At 41.5% G+C, this 20,934-nt stretch overlaps 1 pseudogene; it reads right to left on the reverse strand.

Annotated features, from left to right (window-relative positions):
* Positions 1-13,349: 13,349 nt before the first annotated feature.
* On the reverse strand, positions 13,350-14,992 carry LOC142380545 (general transcription factor II-I repeat domain-containing protein 2B-like; annotated as a pseudogene).
* Positions 14,993-20,934: the final 5,942 nt, after the last annotated feature.

Consider the following 20,934-nt stretch of genomic DNA (forward strand, 5'->3'; position numbering starts at 1 on the left):
AAGAACTCCAAGAGGAGAGGACAGAATTAGGCCAAAAAAATACAAATCTACAAGAACAACAGAAAGATCTAGATGAGAGAAGCAAATGCCTGCAGGCAGTTCAAAATGATTTGGAGAAGGAAAAGAAAGAAATTCAGGAGGAAAGGACAAAATATGCGGAGGAACAGAAAAAACAGATGCTTCTATCTGACCTGGCCTCCATCTATCTTGATCCTCACCTCTCCCATCTTACCTGCTGAGTCACACACCTACATCACATTCTCTCCACTCCTCCTCTACTTGTCATCGACCTACCTCACCCATTCCACCATCTCCGCATTCCTGTCTCCCCCTCTCTTCCTTTCCTCCTTCTCTTCGACCCCCTCTATCTCTCTTCCTTTCTCCTTCTCTTCAACCCCCTTCACCTCTCTTCCTTTCCTCCATCTTTCCATCCCCCTCCTCTTCCTGTCCTCCATCACCCTAATTCACTGTCTTTCTACTTCAACAATGATCACTTCAACGATCAGCAAATAATAAAAAAAAAAATAAAAAAACAATTTCTTTAGTTATCATAATTTAACAGGAAGAACCTTGTGCACCAAAGGTTGCTGTTAATGCATACATTGTAAACATTTCATGTTCACACAGCATTGCTGTGACAGAAGTTGGAAATAAAAAATAAAAAATCTGATTATCCCTTTACTGGTTCTTGCTTAATTTTACTGTCACTGTTAAGGAAAAAAAGAAAATGGTATCTTCAGGATGATAACAATCAGATCTCATCTGATTCCTCAGACTGTTTAAGGATAACTGGTCAAAACATAGCTCAGTTAACACTTACCCAGGAAGCAGCTCGGATGAAATTCAATGTGTGATGTGCTTGTTTCTCATTTTAAGGTTTTCAGGCGTTTATCTGAAGATGTGACAGACGAGCATTGCACAGGTTACTTTCAGAAATGGGTTTTTATTTACCTGAAAATAATTGATAAAGAATTTAAAACAATCAAGAGCATGTGACAATGAACCCTTATATATGTCTCCACTTATACATATATATATATATATATCTTTGTATGGTCTCTTTCGTCTTTTATGACTTTATAATTACTCATTTGTTTTATTGGTGGCGTTTTCTTATAATTGTTTTTATGTATTTGATTGTAAAGCACTTTGTGATCTTTATCTGTGAAAGGTGCTATATAAAATAAAGTTTACTTACTTACTTAAAGGAGAACAAAGTGAAAAAATAAACTCTACTAATAATAACTTGTAACAACATAACACGCTCACTCAACCAACTGACCTAATGCAAAGGGGAAAGTTTAATAGTAGTCAGGTTCACTGTGTACAAAAATGTACTTTTGTGGGAATTTTTTGGGGATTTGTTGATCGTTCCAACATTCCAGCAACCAGCCAGCTAATTTTGGCAGTTAGGCTACTAACTAGCAACTGTCTTAATAATCTGAATAAAATACTATAATTAAATCCATTATTGTATTTTATATCAAAATAGCAAAAATAGCAAAAAATGGTTGACTTACAAGCGCGTGGTATTCTTGCATTCACCACAGGCAGAGGAATGGAAAGAGGTCCTCAGGGATATCACAGACCATGTTTTTTCCTGATTTTAATAGGATTCATGAACTGCTTGAATTTTGATATAAATTTCACTTTTCTATGTGGGACATGCTTTGTCCCTACTCTCAAGAATCAGTGATGTATGTTACTTGAGGGGGCAGTAAGAAAGGTAGCGATTTTCTTTCCCACCCCTTGGGGGCACCACAGCACGATTCTGAGCATAATTTTGAAGTCACCATTGGATTCCTTGACCAAGAAAACATAGGATTGGCATGTTAAATTAAGTTTTTAGGTTGTTTAGGGGCCAAGGTAGCTGAAATTCTGTATTTTATGGCGCACATTTTGAAATTCCAAAATGGCCGCCATACAGATGTCTGTTCAAGTGGCAACATTGGTTTTTGGAATCCCCAAGGTCTGCAGATTCCAAAAATATATAGGTCAACAAATCCCCAAAAAATTCCCACAAAAGTACACAGTGAACCTGACTATAGACTCAGATCTGACTTTCAGCAGCCACATCAAAGCTGTCACCAAGGCAGCTTTTTACCATCTCAGAAACATCAACAGAATTACAGGTTTCCTCTCCCAAAAACACCAGGAGCAACTCATCCATGCATTCATCTCCAGTAGACTCCATTACTGTAACGCTCTTCTAACTGGACTAAGAGATCTGAGCACATCACAGCAGTTTTAAAATCTTTACACTGGCTTCCAGTCAGTCACAGAATAGATTTTAAAAGCCTGCTGATGGTTTACAAATCCCAGAACGGTTTAGGCCCAAAATACATCTGTGATATGTTCAGAGAATATAAACCCAGCAGAGCTCTTAGATCCAAGGACTCAGGTCAGCTGGTCCAGTCCAGAGTCCAGACTAAACATGGAGAAGCAGCATTTAGCTGTTATGCTGCAAACAAGTGGAACAAACTGCCAGTGGAGATTAAACTTTCACCAAATGTAGACATTTTTAAATCCAGGTTAAAGACATTTCTGTTCTCATGTGTCTATGCATGTAATCTGCACGATATCTTTGAACTTATCTGGACTGTTGCTTGTTTTTAAATTCATTTAAATGATTTTATTTGTTTCTATTTATATTCTTTGATGTATTTTTTTAATGCTTCTTCCCTGCTGCAATGTTTTTATTTTATGTAAAGCACTTTGAATTGTTTTGTACATGAAATGTGCTATACAAATAAATTTGATTTGATTTGATTATTTCACTTTAACGTGTAATTCATTTCTCACTCTGAAACCCAGCAACACTAACAATTTAGAATCCTGTCTCCATCTCAGATTATTTGACTCTATTAACTAAAATGTACAATTATAGGAAGGGATTTTGATAAATACCACATCTACCTGAGAGAGGAGAAACTGCTCATTTCTAACACCTAACTGTTGAGATAAAGAACGCACACTTTAAATTACACATCAGGTTGTTTTAAAAAGATCATGTTTAACATGTTAACTGAGCAGAAGTAGAAGCACTTGTGATAAAACCACATGTCACCTCTGCAGAAACAGTCAGAGACATTTTCAAATAAAAATCAGTGTAAGTGTGATGATGCCACACAACTGCACGATTGGAGCAAAGCGAATGTTGTAATTCACAGAATTAGTACGACCTCTGTCACAGCAGAAGACATGAAATAATACTCATGAGCACAGTAACACACACAGCATGTTTCACTTTACACTTCTGCTGTTTAACAGTAAGAATTCTTGCAGTTCATCTGCATCACTGTCTTATAGTCTGAGTGTTGCACACACTCGGAGATGTCAAGTGCTGATATTACAATCTAACAAACATCCAAGAACTGTAGAGAAGGTCACACGATAGACAGTCTAAAATGTTTGCATATTTATGTTGTGTGTGTCTCATTGTCACCCCAAAAGAATCTCTGTGGACGTATTCAATTAATCAAAGCAGTAAAAGTCTCCTCAAAGTGTGTGTGATGTGACAGCAGCAGCTTGATTGAATGAGTGATGGAGCAGAGTGTATCTGTGAAGCAGCGGTGAGTGATGTGGCTGATGGTCGTTGCTCGTCTTCTCCAGGTGGGGGCGCTGTAGGGCCAAGAAACAGCTGTTCTTTTCAATGGAAAAGAGAAGATAGAGAAACTGCTGTAACGTGTAAAGAGGTGATGTTGGAGCGTGTGTGTTGTCCCAGTATTTTGTTGGAGAGAACAAAGAGTGTAAAAAGACTGGGTCCCGCTGTATGACTCAGGCTGCACTGCAGTGTCTAATCACAGGTGCGATCCCACTACTGAGCGGCACGGGGGCTTTGACCTGCTCCGTTTCCGACCTGGGCCGGTTCTCCCCTCCTTAGACGACCTGGTGGTCCCGGGCTCCCCCAGGAGCACCATATCGGTACCAAGCTTAGTGCAGACACCAGATCGGCATAGCCCACTGCAGCTCAGAGCTCCTGAGCTCAAGCGATCCACCAGCCTCAGCCTCCCGGTAGCTTGGATTACAGGCGCGCGCCACAGCACCCGGCGAGAGACTCTCACGTTTATCAGACTTTCAGCTTGTTGAAGTAAACGACATTTTGATGTCATCAAACACAACAGCGGCATCGAGCAGCAAAGACTGATAAGTGTTTGGATGGTTTTCATTCCTGCAGAAAATCCCAGCTCAGTTTTCTGAAACTTGATGAATGGAGCAGCATCCATACAGGAGAATCTCTGTGTTCCATTTGTACAGTTTCATGTTTCCCTTTGAGCTTCATCATTTTATAATAGAACTTTTACACGATGAGTGAAACAGATGAGATTTCCTCAACTGTCTCTCTTGAAAATATGTTTTAACATTGTGTTGTTGTATTTGTTTACAGTGTTTGATCCACTCCTTCTCTTACATGAATAATATTCAGACAGAGTCAGACGATAACTTACAGTTTATAGTTTATATAAATTTGAGGGGAAATGTTTCAGTTTCTTCCTTTTTATATATCTAATACAGAAAAAAAATCTAAATTCAAGTTCTTTTTTCAGTTAAATTGATGCTAAAACAAATATGAAGCAACAAAACTGTGTTTGTTTTCCATTACAGGTATAAAGAAACCTTCAGTGATCCATCTTCATGTTTGTTCTTTAGTATTTTTCAGGAAGTGAACTATAGAACTCCCAGTTCTGTTCGTCAGTACAAAGACTCAGCCCTCATTTCACTTTAACATGTAATTCATTTCTCACCCTGAAACCCAGCAACACTAACAATTTAGAATCCTGTCTCCATCTCAGATTATTTGACTCTATTAACTAAAATGTACAATTATAGGAAGGGATTTTGATAAACACTCAGAACACGCCACGTCAGATTCAACAAACGCTCTTAACTTCGGAAAAAGTGTGTAAACAACCTGCGTAAATGATGAATCCCACTCGTGCGTATCTACTATCCACGTGCACGAGGATAGTAGATTTGCATACTCCACGCCCAAGATTATACCATAATAGGCTGCGCTTCCTCGCTCCCGTGCCAGGAAGTGTTGAGTGTTGAGTCATGAGAATGGCATCAAGGCGCAAAAAGAACAACTTTAGGGGCTCTGAGACTGAAGTTCTGCTTTCAGAGATCCAAAAAGGAAAATCTGTCATTTTTAGCAGTGTCAGCAGTGGAATTACGGGACCTGCTAAAGCAAAGAAATGAGAAGCAATTAGGAGTGCTGTTAATTTCGTGTCACCTGTAGTTGTCACCGAAATAATAAAAAAAAGAAATGGTTTAATATGAAAATAGCTTTTAAAAAAAGACGTTGTCACAGCCACTGCTGGAACTCCAGGGCCAGCTTAAGTGTTTCTTTTCTTTTCCTGGTTTTTCCTTCCACCAGCAGGAGGGGATGCCATGCTGCCATGACACACCAGTTTTCTATTGTTTGTTAATTATTCTTCCTTCTATAAATATTTAGTTGCTTCCCCTTTTCTTTGCCAGATTGTTTTTGCATTAGCTGCGTTATCCTGGTCTTTCAGAGTTATCGTCTTGTTTCATGTTTTTGGAATTTTGGAATATTGGATTACGTCATCCGAAAATAAATATACGTTGGAATACCATCTACTTCACCTGTCTCTGTGTATCCGCTCCGGGGTCCACACTTCTCATCAAATCGTGACAGACGTCTCGCCATGGGCAGGCGCTCGATGACTGCAACTAAAGCCGTGCAATCAGTTGTTGCTTCGTCATGATTTTTAGTGTCTGTGTATACTCAGTTTTTAATATGTCTACTTCTGTTTAGATGTGATGTAGTAGTGGTTTTGTCTGGTCTCTTGTGTTTTATTGTAATGTAACTTTTTTAAGCCGCCTTCTTGGCCAGGACTCCCTGGCAGAAGAGTTATTGTAACTCAATGGGACCATTTCCTGGTTAAAGAAAGGTTAAATAAAAGAAATAAAATAAAAAATGATGGCTCTTTGATGGGGTGGTCCATGAGAGGGGTCTTCTGGCACCACACCTTCTGGTCTGCCTGGGCTGGTTCAGGTGGAGACCCTCGTTCATGGAAATATTTCGCAAATCTGGCATGCCTTCTCTGGGCTATAGAGCAGTTTGCCCCCCGCTGTATCGAAACGCACTCACCTGGCCTTCAGCTCAGTGCGCTGCACAACGGCACGGGTGCTTTGATGCGTATATGTGTCTCGTGCTCCAATTATGATTGGCAGTCCAGCCACGACATGAAAGTCTCATTTAATTTGCACTTGTTGGACAGCGGTGTATGGGAATTTGATGTACCGTGGGTGATAACCTGATGAGAGTTTTGATGACCAAGGGGAGCGCACGACTCACAGAGGACTGGGACACCCCCGATCTATCTCCAATCTCGCTCTGAAAGGTTCCAGTGGCCAAAAATTCAAGGGTGGTGAGGACCTGGGCGTGTGGTAGAATTGGGTTAGATCAGCGTGTTTCTCTCTGGAGTTGTGGCTCTAGCAAGTTGCATATTTGCAGCAGCACAGTCCTTGGCAGTCTTAATCGCGATGTCAGCCATTCGTCTGTCTCCGCAGGATATCTACACGGTCTCTTCCAAGAGCCTGACGCACTAAGGCATCCAAAAGTAGCAAGTCAGCCGCTGGTTCGTGTTATATACAGAGTCAGATTAACCTTTAATTTAAGTCAAACAGAATAATGTCAGCATAATTATGGGTATAATGTATATATTTATTTATGTTTGCTTCAAAGTAATTAAATATACAATCCATTAGTCAAGCAAACTTGATTTGAATAACAGCGGATTATTTTACGAATCTCCTACGACAGGTCTGGATCACTCGTAAATTCTGTTCGTACCTGAAAGAAAACGTAAAATACGAAAAGATTGGTGAATGCGCAAATTCTCTTAAATCACTCGTACGCACGGTTTAAGAACAAATCTGTGCGTACGAACGGTTCTTGCATGAGGCCCAATGTGTGTGTGTGAATCTGCCCTTGCTTTCCCAGGCTTTCCCAATTGTTTTGTCTTCCCATTCCTGGATGGAAAAGTACTGAGACTTATTTCATTTATAATGTCTAAGAACAAAGCCAATTTTAACAATTCCTTTTGAAGTGATTTCTATCATTTCAACCAATTCAATCAAATAACTGAGGTAGGAATGTAATCTTCTGTATTGTGTCACATCTGTTTTAGCAGCAGCAAGTTTTTTAGCAGTCCCCCCAAGCTGCAAGACGCCACTTACCTTTAAGATGTAGCACAATCAGATAGGAGATTTCTGCCATCTCCATTTTGAAGTGACTTCATGTGTCATTATGAAAGCTTATGTGTAAGCTGTTCTTCTTTGCAATTACAGCAGCAAGCAAGTCTTCATTGCACAGGCATGTGGAAATAGTAAAAATAATTCTAATGCTTTAGCTAAACTTTCTATATCAGGAGTATTAATCAATGTCTAAGGTCCCACTCTGATCAGCTGAGTCACACCAATGGCAATGGACATACTAAAAATGATTCATTAACAACATTTAAGAGGAATTCGCTAAATGATTTAAAAATGAAAACAGAAATACAAATTTAACCAGGGCATGATACCATGAGTATATGAACCTGTTGCGAAATTATGATTAACATTTCTTTTAAATGAACAAAAATGATACATATATTTTTTCTGATGACCATGTGACGAGTCGTGTGGTCTCTTCTGGTCCAATCCTGTCACTGCTTGGTGCTTGGTTCTCCTGTTGGCTGAACGTCCGTTCAGCATTCTGATCCGGAACTAATCTTGGAAGGAGAGGTTACCAGTACGTCACTCCATAAAGGGTATTTACCACCCTTTTTCCTAACTAATCTTCTTTTGGGATCATTTTGTTGTGTGGTTTTTCCACCATCATCTTGGCATGATGGGCAAGGCCTCCCAGAACTCAAGCTTATGAGTCCTCCAGCTGTACGTCCTGTAGTGGTTCTGAATCTGTGGAATAATATTAGAAGGACAAGAAATCGCGCAGCGCAGTAGTGCAAAATGTCATTTGCACTGTATTTTTATACTTAGGGCATGTCTCTTTGAAAGGTTCAATCCTAATGCCCAATTCATCATTTATTTATTTATTTTTTCATATGGACCCCAAACCAAAACAAAAACAAAAGAAAAGAAAAATGAAATCAAAGAAATCATAAAATAAACATAAACCAAAACAAAACAACTGGCCAGTTGGGATAACCCTTGTTTTTAGGACAATACGAGAATTCTCACCAAGTTGCTGTCCAGCATTCATGAGAAATTCTGTATTATCAACTTATTCTCTTGTGGAAAAAATTCAAATCATTTAGAGAACTGTTAAAATTGGCTTTGTTCTTTGACATTATGAATGAAATAGGGCTCAGTACTTTTCCATTATGACCTAAAGTGATCCAGGAGTAGAAAGACAAAACAATTAGGAAAGCCTGGGAAAGCAAGGGCAGATTCACACAGACACATTGTTTTGGGCTGATCCAGAAAATATGACGAAGCATGTTGAACCTACTCATGTCCAATCATACTCGGTCGAATGTGAGTCCAACCTATGAGACTATAAATAAACATGATACCCGGAAATCAGCGCGCAGTCTGACAGACTTCCTGCGGGAGCTCTGTTCCACTGAGCCCAGCGCTGATATGCTTTGACGTGTGACTACAAATAAACACTTCATTTTCACTTGAATTACTCTGGTCCGTTCTTGAGCTTCCTACTAAAAGAACCGAATCTAACAGAACACATCAACACAGAGACACAAGACAACACAACACAACACAGAACAAAAGAAAGAAGAAAACAAAAGAAGACAAAAACACACACAGAATTTTTGGGAAAATTTGAGAAGTTTTAGTAAACCATGATTAATTGTTAATTAATTTTTTATTAATTGCCGAACTGCTCCACTGCAGTTTCTCCTCCTGTGTTGTTCTTTGCTGCAGGACAGAAATGTTTGTGGTTAGATCTCATTTTGGGAGCAGCACAGCATCAAGAAAGCAGCCATTTCTTCCCAATGACTAACTGATTAACCTGTTTAGGATAAATATTGTCTGTCCTCTCTTAATTCAGGTCAGAGCGTTAAAAATAAAATTTCAGCATAATCTGCTTAATTCTCACTTGTTAGTTAGTAATAATGTTTTTTAATTCTTACCAGTGGCTGTGTTTCGGGATGCTGAGCCGTCCACAGACAGTTCAGGATCAGCATTAAGTTTTTGTTTTTTTTCCGGTTCTAATTGAATTAGAAACCCCTCATGTGGTACCAACAGTATGACATCAGAGCTGTTTCTAACATCACATGATACCATGACATGTTTCCATACAGATATTAAAAACATAGGTTCATTTTATTTCTTTATTCATCCTAATTCATATCCTTTTTCTTTCAACCACATGTTATGACTGAGCACAGATTGAATTGAACCATACCATCTTGTTTCTCATTAAATTGCAATTGAAGTGGGTTGTTGCCATTTTCCAGAGATCCTTTAGCCACCTGGGGGGTATTCCTAGAAGCTGGCTTAGCGGAAAGCCTGGCTTATTTCGCTACTTCTGGCTAAATTTAGCGAGACTTCCGTTCCATAAAGGTGGCTTATTTGAACGCCCGCTGAGTAACCATGGTAATTTATGCTGCTGAACTAGCCTGGTCCCGGGCAGGCTAAAGTTGAAGCTTAGCTTAGCTGCAACTCAAAAAATGTCCGACCGGCTGGAACAGACTCCCGTAAGAAATGTTCACCTAGAATTCTGCGCTCCCGCAACTCATGTCTTGTCTAAAAAACTAAACAAAAACTGTGGTTATCATATCACCACTTTCACTGTCTCGAAAAATCAATCAGTCGGTGCCAGTGCAACTAAAGAAACGCAACTATACACACGTATTGAACATGAAATTAAATGAGAGAGAACATGGTATTCATTAAAACTAATCAATACCTAACAAATATCCGATCTACACCCACGTAGGACCAGACTCAGAAAAATGGGGGACAGGTAATAATGTTAATGATACAAATTATTGAAAGCTCCTTTCAAAACAGTCAAGGACTGTACAAACAAGATATTAGATAAAACGCAGGAATTAAAAAATCTTACCATATTAAAAATACACAGAACGGCGCAATAAATGGAGGTAAGCAAAGTTAAACGGATGGGTTTTGAGTTAAGACTTGAACAGAGGGAGAGTGTCAGTATTGCGAATGTCGGAGGGCGGACCTCTGTCCTTTCAGGCTGCTGCTCCACATTTACAGTAGCCGATAATGTAAAACAACCTACTGAATTAAGTATATGCATTAAGTTCATCATCTCCCTCAGGCATCCTCAATGTTATCGGTGCACTACACTGTACCCATGTACGCATCCAAGGCAAGGCAATTTGTAGAGCATAATTCGTACACAAGGCAATTCAAAGTGCTTTACAGCTACATAAAATCACAAGGCGGCAATAAAATCATTCCAAAAAACAAAAAAATCATTAATTAATTAATTTAAAAGTGAAGAGTGCAGATAAAATACTTTCAGGTGTCATATGCACATCTAAATAGAACTGTTTTCAGTCTGGATTTAAACATTGTCACATTGTCCAGGCCCCTGCTGGACCCGTGGAGGCTGACTATGTACACCGAACATTTTTCCATATGCTAAATGTACAGGTACACTTGGGGATAATTGTCCATAGACTCTGAACTGGATTTCTCATTTTGAAAAACACCACATCAACCCCTTTGAGTAATGCTGAGCAATGTTACATTTATGCCCTGTGAAACCTCATCATTGACTCCTATCCTCCGAGCATACAGATGATCTGTGATGGAGGTCATTTCATTTCCAACATTGAGGCTAAATGGCCGGGATCAGTTCATGATTCTAGGATCTTCCGAGCATCCTCACTGGCACAGAGGTTTGCACAAGGTGCAAGAATTTTACTTACCTGAAGGAGTGTACTTTTGAAGTAAGGTGTAGCATAGGCAGAATTTTGGTAATGTAATGAGAGGTCAGGTGTAGAGGTCATCTTAAGGAATTTAAAGTGCTCGTCATACTTTTTTTATAGATAGCCATATAAGGCACATATTGCATCAAATTGCCAAGTCTTAACACATGTATATCCATCCAACATTTCTCTTATTCTGCAGGAGAGTTCAATGGTGTCCTGCTTGGGGACAGAGGCTATGCATGCTGGCCGTACGTCCTCACACCATAGCCTGATCCAGGAACAAGGGCATGCACATGCACATGCTAAAACAAGGGCACGGATAGAAATGACCTTTGGCCAAATTAAATACAGGTCCATTGCTTAAAGTTCTCAGGCACCATGGCTGACTTCTGACAGAGCCATCTTAAATTAATAGTATACTTCATATTTTATACATTTTGTCTTGTGGACAACTTTTCAGGCTCAAGTCTTTTCTTCGTTCAGTTCTAGTGCCTGAAAGGACTCAGTTTCTCCTGACACAGTGAGGGACCTATACAGGGACACACATTTCCTTTGATCCTTATTGTTGTGACCTTTGAGTTAGAACTCCTTTTCATCATTTAGCATTGACACAGTAGCAGTTTAAGTCAGAGCAAGTGTAAGAAGGCTAAATGGACAGATATGATTTATAACTTTCCACACGTTTAGGTCATGGCACCCCACTGGAATGATTTCTGGGCCCGCCGACAGTGTCGTCAAATATTCCTTTTAGTAGTCAGGATGGCCGAGCGGTCTAAGGCGCTGTGTTCAGGTAGCAGTCTCCCCTGGAGGCGTGGGTTCAAATCCCACTTCTGACATTGCAGACTTCTCCTAGAGAACTATTTTCACTGGCAAGGCAACTCAAGTTTACTCCTTGCTTAGCAATACCATGTCGTATTGCTATTCTGCCACTGCATCATCTTGTTTAAAGATTATTGTGGCCGCTTTACCTCCGAACAGTTCTTGCTTCCAAATGCTATGCCTACTTTTTGTTTGCCTCAGGAGCCCTGTTAAACAACAGCCAAGACACTTGTTGCATGAGAATCTTCTGACCACAGCTCAACAAGCTGTGTTGTCACAACCTTCTACAGTGCTTTAATAAGGACAGAATCGTTAGCAAAAGGAACATTGTTGATTATAAGGTCTTGGTTTGCACTTAACACCATAGTAAACGGGAAAGGGCTTTTGACCGAAGCAACCTGGCCTCATGTTAGGCTATTTGAAGGGGGCTATTGACATTTAGGCCGAAGATGGGTGAGAGTATCAAAACAAGCATCACTTGGTGGCAGGCAGCTGATAAAAGCCCATTTTCTCCCCGTCAGGGAATCGAACCCCGATCTTCCGCGTGACAGGCAGAGATACTGTCCATTATACTAACGAGGAATTTCTGTGTGACTGACACAGTCGTCAGATGAAAAGACAACTATCGCCAAGGAGTGAAATAAGATTTTGGTGTCCCGTTTCAAGGTGCAGGAAAATTGCTATCACAGTCCCATCACTCAGAAGGAGAGTCTTCCATGAAGCTGCATGCCTCGTCAATATTCCCCTTCAACACGAACACAACGCAGACCCACATATTCACTGGAATGATGCCTGGGCCCAGCAACAGTGTCGTCAAATATTCCTTTTAGCAGTCAGGATGGCCGAGCGGTCTAAGGGGCTGTGTTCAGTTTGCAGTCTCCCCTGGAGGCGTGGGTTCAAATCCCACTTCTGACATTGCAGACTTCTCCTAGAGAACTATTTTCACTGGCAAGGCAACCCAAGTTTACTCCTTTCTTAGCAATACCATGTCGTATTGCTATTCTGCCACTGCATCATCTAGTTTAAAGATTATTGTGGCCGCTTTACTTCCGAACAGTTCTTGCTTCCAAATGCTATGCCTACTTTTTGTTTGCCTCAGGAGCCCTGTTAAACAACAGCCAAGACACTTGTTGCATGAGAATCTTCTGACCACAGCTCAACAAGCTTTTTTGTCACAACCTTCTACAGTGCTTTGGGCAGGACAGAATCATTAGCAAAAGGCACATTGTTGATTATAAGGTCTTGGTTTGCACTTAACACCATAGTAAACGGGAAAGGGCTTTTGACTGAAGCAACCTGGCCTCATGTTAGGCTATTTGAAGGGGGCTATTGACATTTAGGCCAAAGATGGGTGAGAGTATCAAAACAATCATCACTTGGTGGCAGGCAGCTGATAAAAGACCAAGCCCTCCCCGTCAGGGAATCGAACCCAGATCTTCCGCGTGATAGGCAGAGATACTGTCCATTATACTAACGAGGAATTTCTGTGTGACTGATACAGTCGTCAGATGAAAAGACAACTATCGCTAAGGAGTGAAATAAGATTTTGGTGTCCCGTTTCAAGGTGCAGGAAAATTGCTATCACAGTCCCATCACTCAGAAGGAGAGTCTTCCGTGAAGCTGCATACCTCGTCAATATTCCCCTTCAACACGAACACAACGCAGACCCACATATTCGCTGGAATGATGCCTGGGCCCGCCGACAGTGTCGTCAAATATTCCTTTTAGCAGTCAGGATGGCCGAGTGGTCTAAGGCGCTGCGTTAAGGTAGCAGTCTCCCCTGGAGGCGTGGGTTCAAATTCCACTTCTGACATTGCAGACAGGTGCCATGGGTTTTCCTGGCTTCATTGTCTTCTTCATTGTCATCAACAATATTCGGATCGAAATTTGCCGTGAAGAAGCTGTCCAGGTCTGGCAAACTCCTGGCTTCACTACTAGAACTACTAGTATCAGACATGTTGATTGTTGGGGGTTGTTCCAGCAGCTGGCACTCGTGACGTCACGCACCTGTTGTCTGCTACTTCCGGTTTGCCAAATGGCGGGCTATTCGAGTCAAATGTGGTGATAGTTTATTGGGCCTAATCAGGACTATCCAGGGGCCTAAATTTATTTTAAAATCATAAAAAAATTCCATGGTATATAAGGAATCGATCTGCTATTTCAGTTTTGTGCAAAAAATCACCTTTCTGTAGGCCTTTAACGAGTGCATCAAAGTCAGGTTGAATGTCTGAGGTGGAGATGCGAAGCACAGCTGACAGATGGTCGTCAGTGAGAGATGATCTATACCTGGACTTCGTAAACTTCATCATTGAAAATGTTTGTTCACATATGTAGGTAGAGCCAAAGAGAACCAACATCTTCTGAGCATGTCTCTTCATGTTTGGAAAGTTCTCCTCCTTGAGAGAAGAGTAGAAATCCAGCAGACATCCTGATTTAAAGTGCTCTGCCAGTACTGCATCAGACTGCAGGTCAATGAGTTCCAGCTGAACATCACTGGGTGCATTATCCACACTGCAGGTAAAGGGAGAGGAAATCATGTGCATTTCATCCTCCATTGTTCTGAGATCTTCAAATCTCCTTAAAAACTCACAATGCAATGCTCCTAACATGGATGAGTACCTGTGGAGGTGATCAGCTGATGGTGTGACTTCTTTCAGGGTTTGCATGTGAGTGAGATTGTTGCTCTCCACTTGGCTTGAAAGAAACAGCATCTTTCTCATGAAAGCCTTCACCAGGGTGTGCATTTCATGAACAAAAAGGCCCCTGCCTTGCAGTTTGGTGTTCAGTTCATTCATCAGTGCAGTCACATCAACAGCAAATGCAAAATCTGCCATACAGTTCTCATCTGAGAGCTCTGGGATGTCTTTGCCTTTCATCTGACAAAACTCTTGAATCTCTGTTTTCAGGTCCCAAACTCTTTTTAGCACTTTGCCCAGGCTGAGCCATCTGACAGCTGTGTGGTAGCCGATGTCACTATGCTCAGACTCATGGTCCTCCAAAAGTGCGACAAACTGTCTGTGATTCAATGCCCGTGCCCTGATGAAGTTTACTATTTTAGTAACAACATCAATAACATGGTTCATTTTTAGCAGTGACTTGCACAACACATGTTGGTGTATAATACAATGCAAATATACCTATTTCTGATCTGTGTCGATTTCAGTCACTTTATCTTGCATACGTTTTAAAAGTCCCACATTTTTCCCTGTAAGATTTGGACAACCGTCCGTTGTGACACCTGCCAGTCTGTCCCATTTCAGTCCCAGTGTGTCCATGCACGCATACCTCCGTGAAGAGATCGCTCCCTAGAGTCGTCCCTTTCATCGACCGCATTGCTGCCAGCTCCTCCGTAATCTTGAAGTCCGGCGTTATCCCGCGGACAAATACGAGTAACTGGGCTGTGTCACGGACATCACAGCTTTCGTCCAAAGCCAAGGAGAAAAAGTCAAAACTTGCCACTTCACGTTGCAGCTGAAGCTCCAGATTCCCCGATATGTCCTCGACCCTTCTCGTCATGGTTCGCCTGGAGAGCGGGACTTTCTCAAATGCTTCTTTTTGTTCAGGGCATATTAGGGCTGAAGAGTCCACCAAGCACTCTTTGATAAACTCCTCCTCCGAGAATGGCTTACTGTTTTTAGCGATTTTGTTGGATATCACAAAGCTGGTCTTGGTTGCTGCATCCCTGGATGTGTGAAGCTTGGTAAAAAAGCCTTGCTGCTTTTGCAGTTTAGCTAGCAAAGCTTCCGATGTCCGCGCCCTTTCAGCATCAGTCACGTTCTTGAATTTCTCCGCGTGTTTCGTCTCCTAATGCTGACTCAAATTGTAGTCCTTAAACACGGCGATCTGCTCCCCGCAAACTAAACACACGGCTTTACCTCTGACTTCAGTAAATAAATACTTAGCAGTCCAATTTTTGTTGAAAACCCTGCATTCGGCATCTACCTTTCTTTTTTTAGCATGAGCAGACATTTCTGAGGGCTAAAGTCGTCTTGTGACTTGCTAGTGACAACGATCCAATCATGTGCATTGTGTCTCGATATACGTTTTACATCATCATGTACGTGAATAAAAAACAACTTCAAAATAAAAATAAAATGCAGCTTCAGTCCATGCATCACGTAAAATAAGAAAATATGTTTATTTTGTAATTTCCAATTAACCTTACACAGGCCGGTCAGAGTCAACCAAAGGGCAGTATGCGGCCCGGGGGCCGTACAATGCCCAGGTCTGCACTAGACCATCAGGGACCCGAAAGCAGTGCACACGGTACAGGTTGCAACACTGTGGTAAACTCTTCCTAACTGGCAAATTAATTGGCATAGTGCATTGTACTGAAGTTGTGAACATTTTAGATTTGGATGAAAGCAATTCTGCGCATCTGGAGAATGAATCCAAGCAAGCACAAGTTTCACGCTTTAGACTTCTCTCTTATTTCAGGGAGAAATAGAAAGATTCCTGAGTAAGAGTGAGTGTGTCATAGCCCTGCAAGAAAAACAGTTGATAGATGACTAAATAAATAAAACATTCCTGACCTACACCACGACAGTGAAAACACCAAATCCTAGCCAGCAGACCACCAGGGAGCCTTTGATTTTTGTGAACTATGGATGTTGCCTCTTGTGCCTCGTTGTCCATTTAGCAGCGGGCTATGTGTAGTCAAACGGACGAGGTATGTACAGAAACCCTTTTAAAGAATGATCTTAGGTGAGCAATATAATGGATCGGATCAGTGATGGAAAAGGGAAATCTGATTTGAAGGAATTGGACGAAAGCATTTAAAACTCCCAAATAGCTTTTTATGCCTGCTGAAATTGTTGGGGCATGTCATGGCAGTAGTCTTAAAGTGGAGGGCATACTACAGCCTCTTGCCAAGCAATTTACCTACGTAGCATTCTCGTTCCGTTGCGTCAGCTTCCTGAAATCTTTTTCAGTACCCTGTGAAACAAGAGTTGTACACAGAGTAGTTTTTCCATTTACTGGCTTGTTTTATCTTGCAATGTCATTCCCCTACCTGTGTTATCTGTGGATATAAATGCAATGTCAGGAATATAGGGTAGTTACCCTCAATGTAAAGGGCTTACACAATCCAATCAAGTGAGGCAAGGTTATTGCAAAGATGAAGAGAGAGAAACTGCATGTAATATTCTGGCAGGAGACCCATCTCGACAGAATGAAAAGTTAAAAAAAATATGGTTTTAGAAATACATTCTACTCATGTTATAAGAAAGGGAGAAAAAGAGGGGTAGCAATAATGATTCGTAATAGAGTGAATTTCCAAGTGGTTTCTGAAATCTAGGGGTTCCTTAAACAGAAAGAGGTCACACTAGTTAATGTGTATGTACCACCTGGCAAGGATAATTCCTTTATTAGAGAAATTTTTGGTTTGATTGCTTCCGAAGCCACTGGGGTTTTAATATGTGGAGGAGACTGGAATATGCAGCTATAATGTAAGCTAGACTCCTCTAACACATTAAAGATATCTGCTCCCACACCAGAGTAACTGTGTCCTGCTGACACATGTTGACAGAGCTCGGGATGATTGATGTATGGAGGGAGCTCCACCCAACAGAAAGACGGTATACATTTTATTCAGCAAGTCATAGAGTGCACTCAAGAATTGACTATTTCTTTACATATAACTCTGACAGACACAGACTTAAAGAGTGCAGTATAGGGATTCGAGATGTCATTCACCTAGCCTGATTAACATAGACTTTCAAATCTCTTCGAGATTCTGGTCTGACCAAGACCATAACGAATACGATTCGAAATGGCCTGGTCAACCCACCTCCCTCGGGTTGCTACTGGTTGTGGCCAGAAAAGGCTGTGCCTAAGCTTAAGCCAATCACACCACTCTTTCCTCTGACGTATGATTTAGCTACCAGCGGGGCTAACTGGTAGATTAAATTCTTACCAAAGCCAGTAGGGAGCAAGGCGAAAACGTCTTTCCTGTCAAGAAATGATTCAAGGGCTGTTCTTTGCTCGATTTTTAACGAGAATCTCCCGTCGAACACTTTCATTACAGCATCTACAGCAGTGTCAAAAGCTTGACGCTGCTCCATGTTGATATTGAATGAAGCGCTTCCGTGTACAATCCATGGGTTGAGTGGCAGTTCAACCACGTCACTACCTTGAACACGCCTCTACCCTGGGCCGTTGGCGCTGCTCAAAGTTGATTGCTTCCCGACAAAGTGGATGGAGTTCCCATTTTTTCGGGAACTCGAATCCACCTGAATGAGCAGTTTGCCTGAGTAAGTGTAGCAGAGCCAAAGGTGTTGCGTCACTGCGAGGGCGGAGCCTGGGTATCATTCACCTGTTTATCTGACCCTACACATAGACAATAAAAAGAAAAACACGTCTTGGCGACATAATACAAGTATCTTAAATGATAACCAGTGTTGGGGTAGTTACTCAAAAAAGCCTCTGTGGGCTTCCTGCTGATGGAAGGACCAGCGGATGACAAAGAAACAACAACTCTGACACCAACGGAGGACAAAGTGGAACACCTGAGCTACCGCAGGTAACGTATTGTGCAAAACAGGTGAGTGCATGATTCCGTCTAACTAATGAATGAAATCTACAGAAATGAACGTGTGCTAGCTCACACATGTTGAGTACTTGTGCAGTTTTTCCTTCCTTTTCCTGCTGTGTTTTACCGAGGTGATCATGGATGAGATGAGACTCGAGCGCAGGTCCGAAGGAGAAAGACTGTGGACCCGACATTGCCGTTATGCACCCAGGGTTTCCGTGACGACGAGGAGCTCCCAGCCGGATGAGAGAAGCTGATGTTAAAAAAAAAAGAAATAAAGGAGGACTTGGGGTAGGTCCTTTTTAGTGTCACAGAACGTGATTAGTTAAAAGGCACATTATATACTGCATTTAGATGATATTAGCTGATATTATAGAGAAAAGTAAGGAAACAAGCTGCTATTTTAAAAAGAAAATATGACAAAATTGTCACAAAGTTATGCTTAAGCTTAAATCAGGACTTTCTTTCTGTCTTCCTTGTAGCACCTCACAGTGGACATGGACCATTCCCAGGAAGCTCCAGCAGCACAGCCGTCCCCTGAACACACTCCAGCACCAAATCTGCTCCCAGACACCGGACTGTTGATCGGCCCCAGCTGAAACGATGAAAAGCATCCCACACCGAGCCGTACAGATGAAGCCGTCTCCGTGTGTGAAGCTCCTCACAGACACACAGAGAAGATCTGCTCACCTACACCTGCAGAAATAACACAGTCCAGACAAGACGCAGACAATTGGGACTGAAAGACAACCAGTGGGACAGTGTTGTTCTTTAAAGACATTATTTGTAAATTATGTATTTAAAAAAATGGTTTGCATTTACATTTTACATGCTGCTTTGGTGCTGGAATCAATAAAAATGAACAGTTTTTACACTTACCCTCTCCTCTGCTAAATGAAACACCAAACAATAACTTTGCCTCAGAGAACGACCATCTTCTGATGCAACACTCTTAAAAGCAGACCCTACAAAGCTTTCTGCAGTCTGTCAGACACATAAGGAATATTTTACTAATCTGAATTCTAAATGATCAGCTATAACATTTGATTTAGTCTTTCTTCTTTGACTAATAGCCTCATTCCACAGATATGACAGAACAAACCTGGGAGGCAGTTTACAGTAGATATCATCCTGTTGGTAGAATGCCTTTAAAACTCAGAAGAAGCTTTTTTTCTACTCATTTCTACTAAAGTGCATCAAATTAAATTGTATTATCCAAGAGTCTGTAATTTAACAGGTTTTTCTTCAGGTTTCCTTAACAATGACATGACATCACAGCTCTTTCAGCTGCATCATGTGGAAATATTTCAGGTTTTTTTGCCAGAGGGCCGGCTCAGTCTAATGAATTTATCTGGAAACATGCATAGTACTGAGGAGGATGTTGTTTAAACTCCTTAAACCAGCCATATTCATTTCTGGATATTTGTTATAAAAATAATAATAATAAAAAAAACATTTAAAAAAGAAAGTAAATAAATGTAAAAGCTCTATTATAAAATGATGAAGCTCAAAGGGAAACATGAAACTGTACAAATGGAACACAGAGATTCTCCTGTATGGATGCTGCTCCATTCATCAAGTTTCCAAAAACTGAGCTGGGATTTTCTGCAGGAATGAAAACGATCCAAACACTGGTCAGTCTTTGCTGCTCGATGCCGCTGTTGTGTTTGATGACATCAAAATGTCGTTTACTTCAACAAGCTGAAAGTCTGATAAACGTGAGAGTCTCTTGCCGGGTGCTGTGGCGCGCGCCTGTAATCCAAGCTACCGGGAGGCTGAGGCTGGTGGATCGCTTGAGCTCAGGAGCTCTGAGCTGCAGTGGGCTATGCCGATCGGGTGTCCGCACTAAGCTCGGTACCGATATGGTGCTCCTGGGGGAGCCCGGGACCACCAGGTCGTCTAAGGAGGGGAGAACCGGCCCAGGTCGGAAACGGAGCAGGTCAAAGCCCCCGTGCCGCTCAGTAGTGGGATCGCACCTGTGATTAGACGCTGCAGTGCAGCCTGAGTCATACAGCGGGACCCAGTCTTTTTACACTCTTTGTTCTCTCCAACAAAATACTGGGACAACACACACGCTCCAACATCACCTCTTTACACGTTACAGCAGTTTCTCTATCTTCTCTTTTCCATTGAAAAGCACAGCTGTTTCTTGGACCTGCAGCGCCCCCACCTGGAGAAGACGAGCAACGACCATCAGCCACATCACTCGCCGCTGCTTCACAGATACACTCTGCTCCATCACTCATTCAATCAAGCTGCTGCTGTCACATCACACACACTTTGAGGAGACTTTTACTGCTTTGATTAATTGAATACGTCCACAGAGATTCTTTTGGGGTGACAATGAGACACACACAACATAAATATGCAAACATTTTAGACTGTCTATCGTGTGACCTTCTCTACAGTTCTTGGATGTTTGTTAGATTGTAATATCAGCACTTGACATCTCCGAGTGTGTGCAACACTCAGACTATAAGACAGTGATGCAGATGAACTGCAAGAATTCTTACTGTTAAACAGCAGAAGTGTAAAGTGACACATGCTGTGTGTGTTACTGTGCTCATGAGTATTATTTCATGTCTTCTGCTGTGACAGAGGTCGTACTAATTCTGTGAATTACAACATTCGCTTTGCTCCAATCGTGCAGTTATGTGGCAACATCACACTTCCACTGATTTTTATTTG

The sequence above is a fragment of the Odontesthes bonariensis genome, chromosome 5 (genome assembly GCF_027942865.1).
Source record: "Odontesthes bonariensis isolate fOdoBon6 chromosome 5, fOdoBon6.hap1, whole genome shotgun sequence".
NCBI lineage: Eukaryota > Metazoa > Chordata > Actinopteri > Atheriniformes > Atherinopsidae > Odontesthes > Odontesthes bonariensis.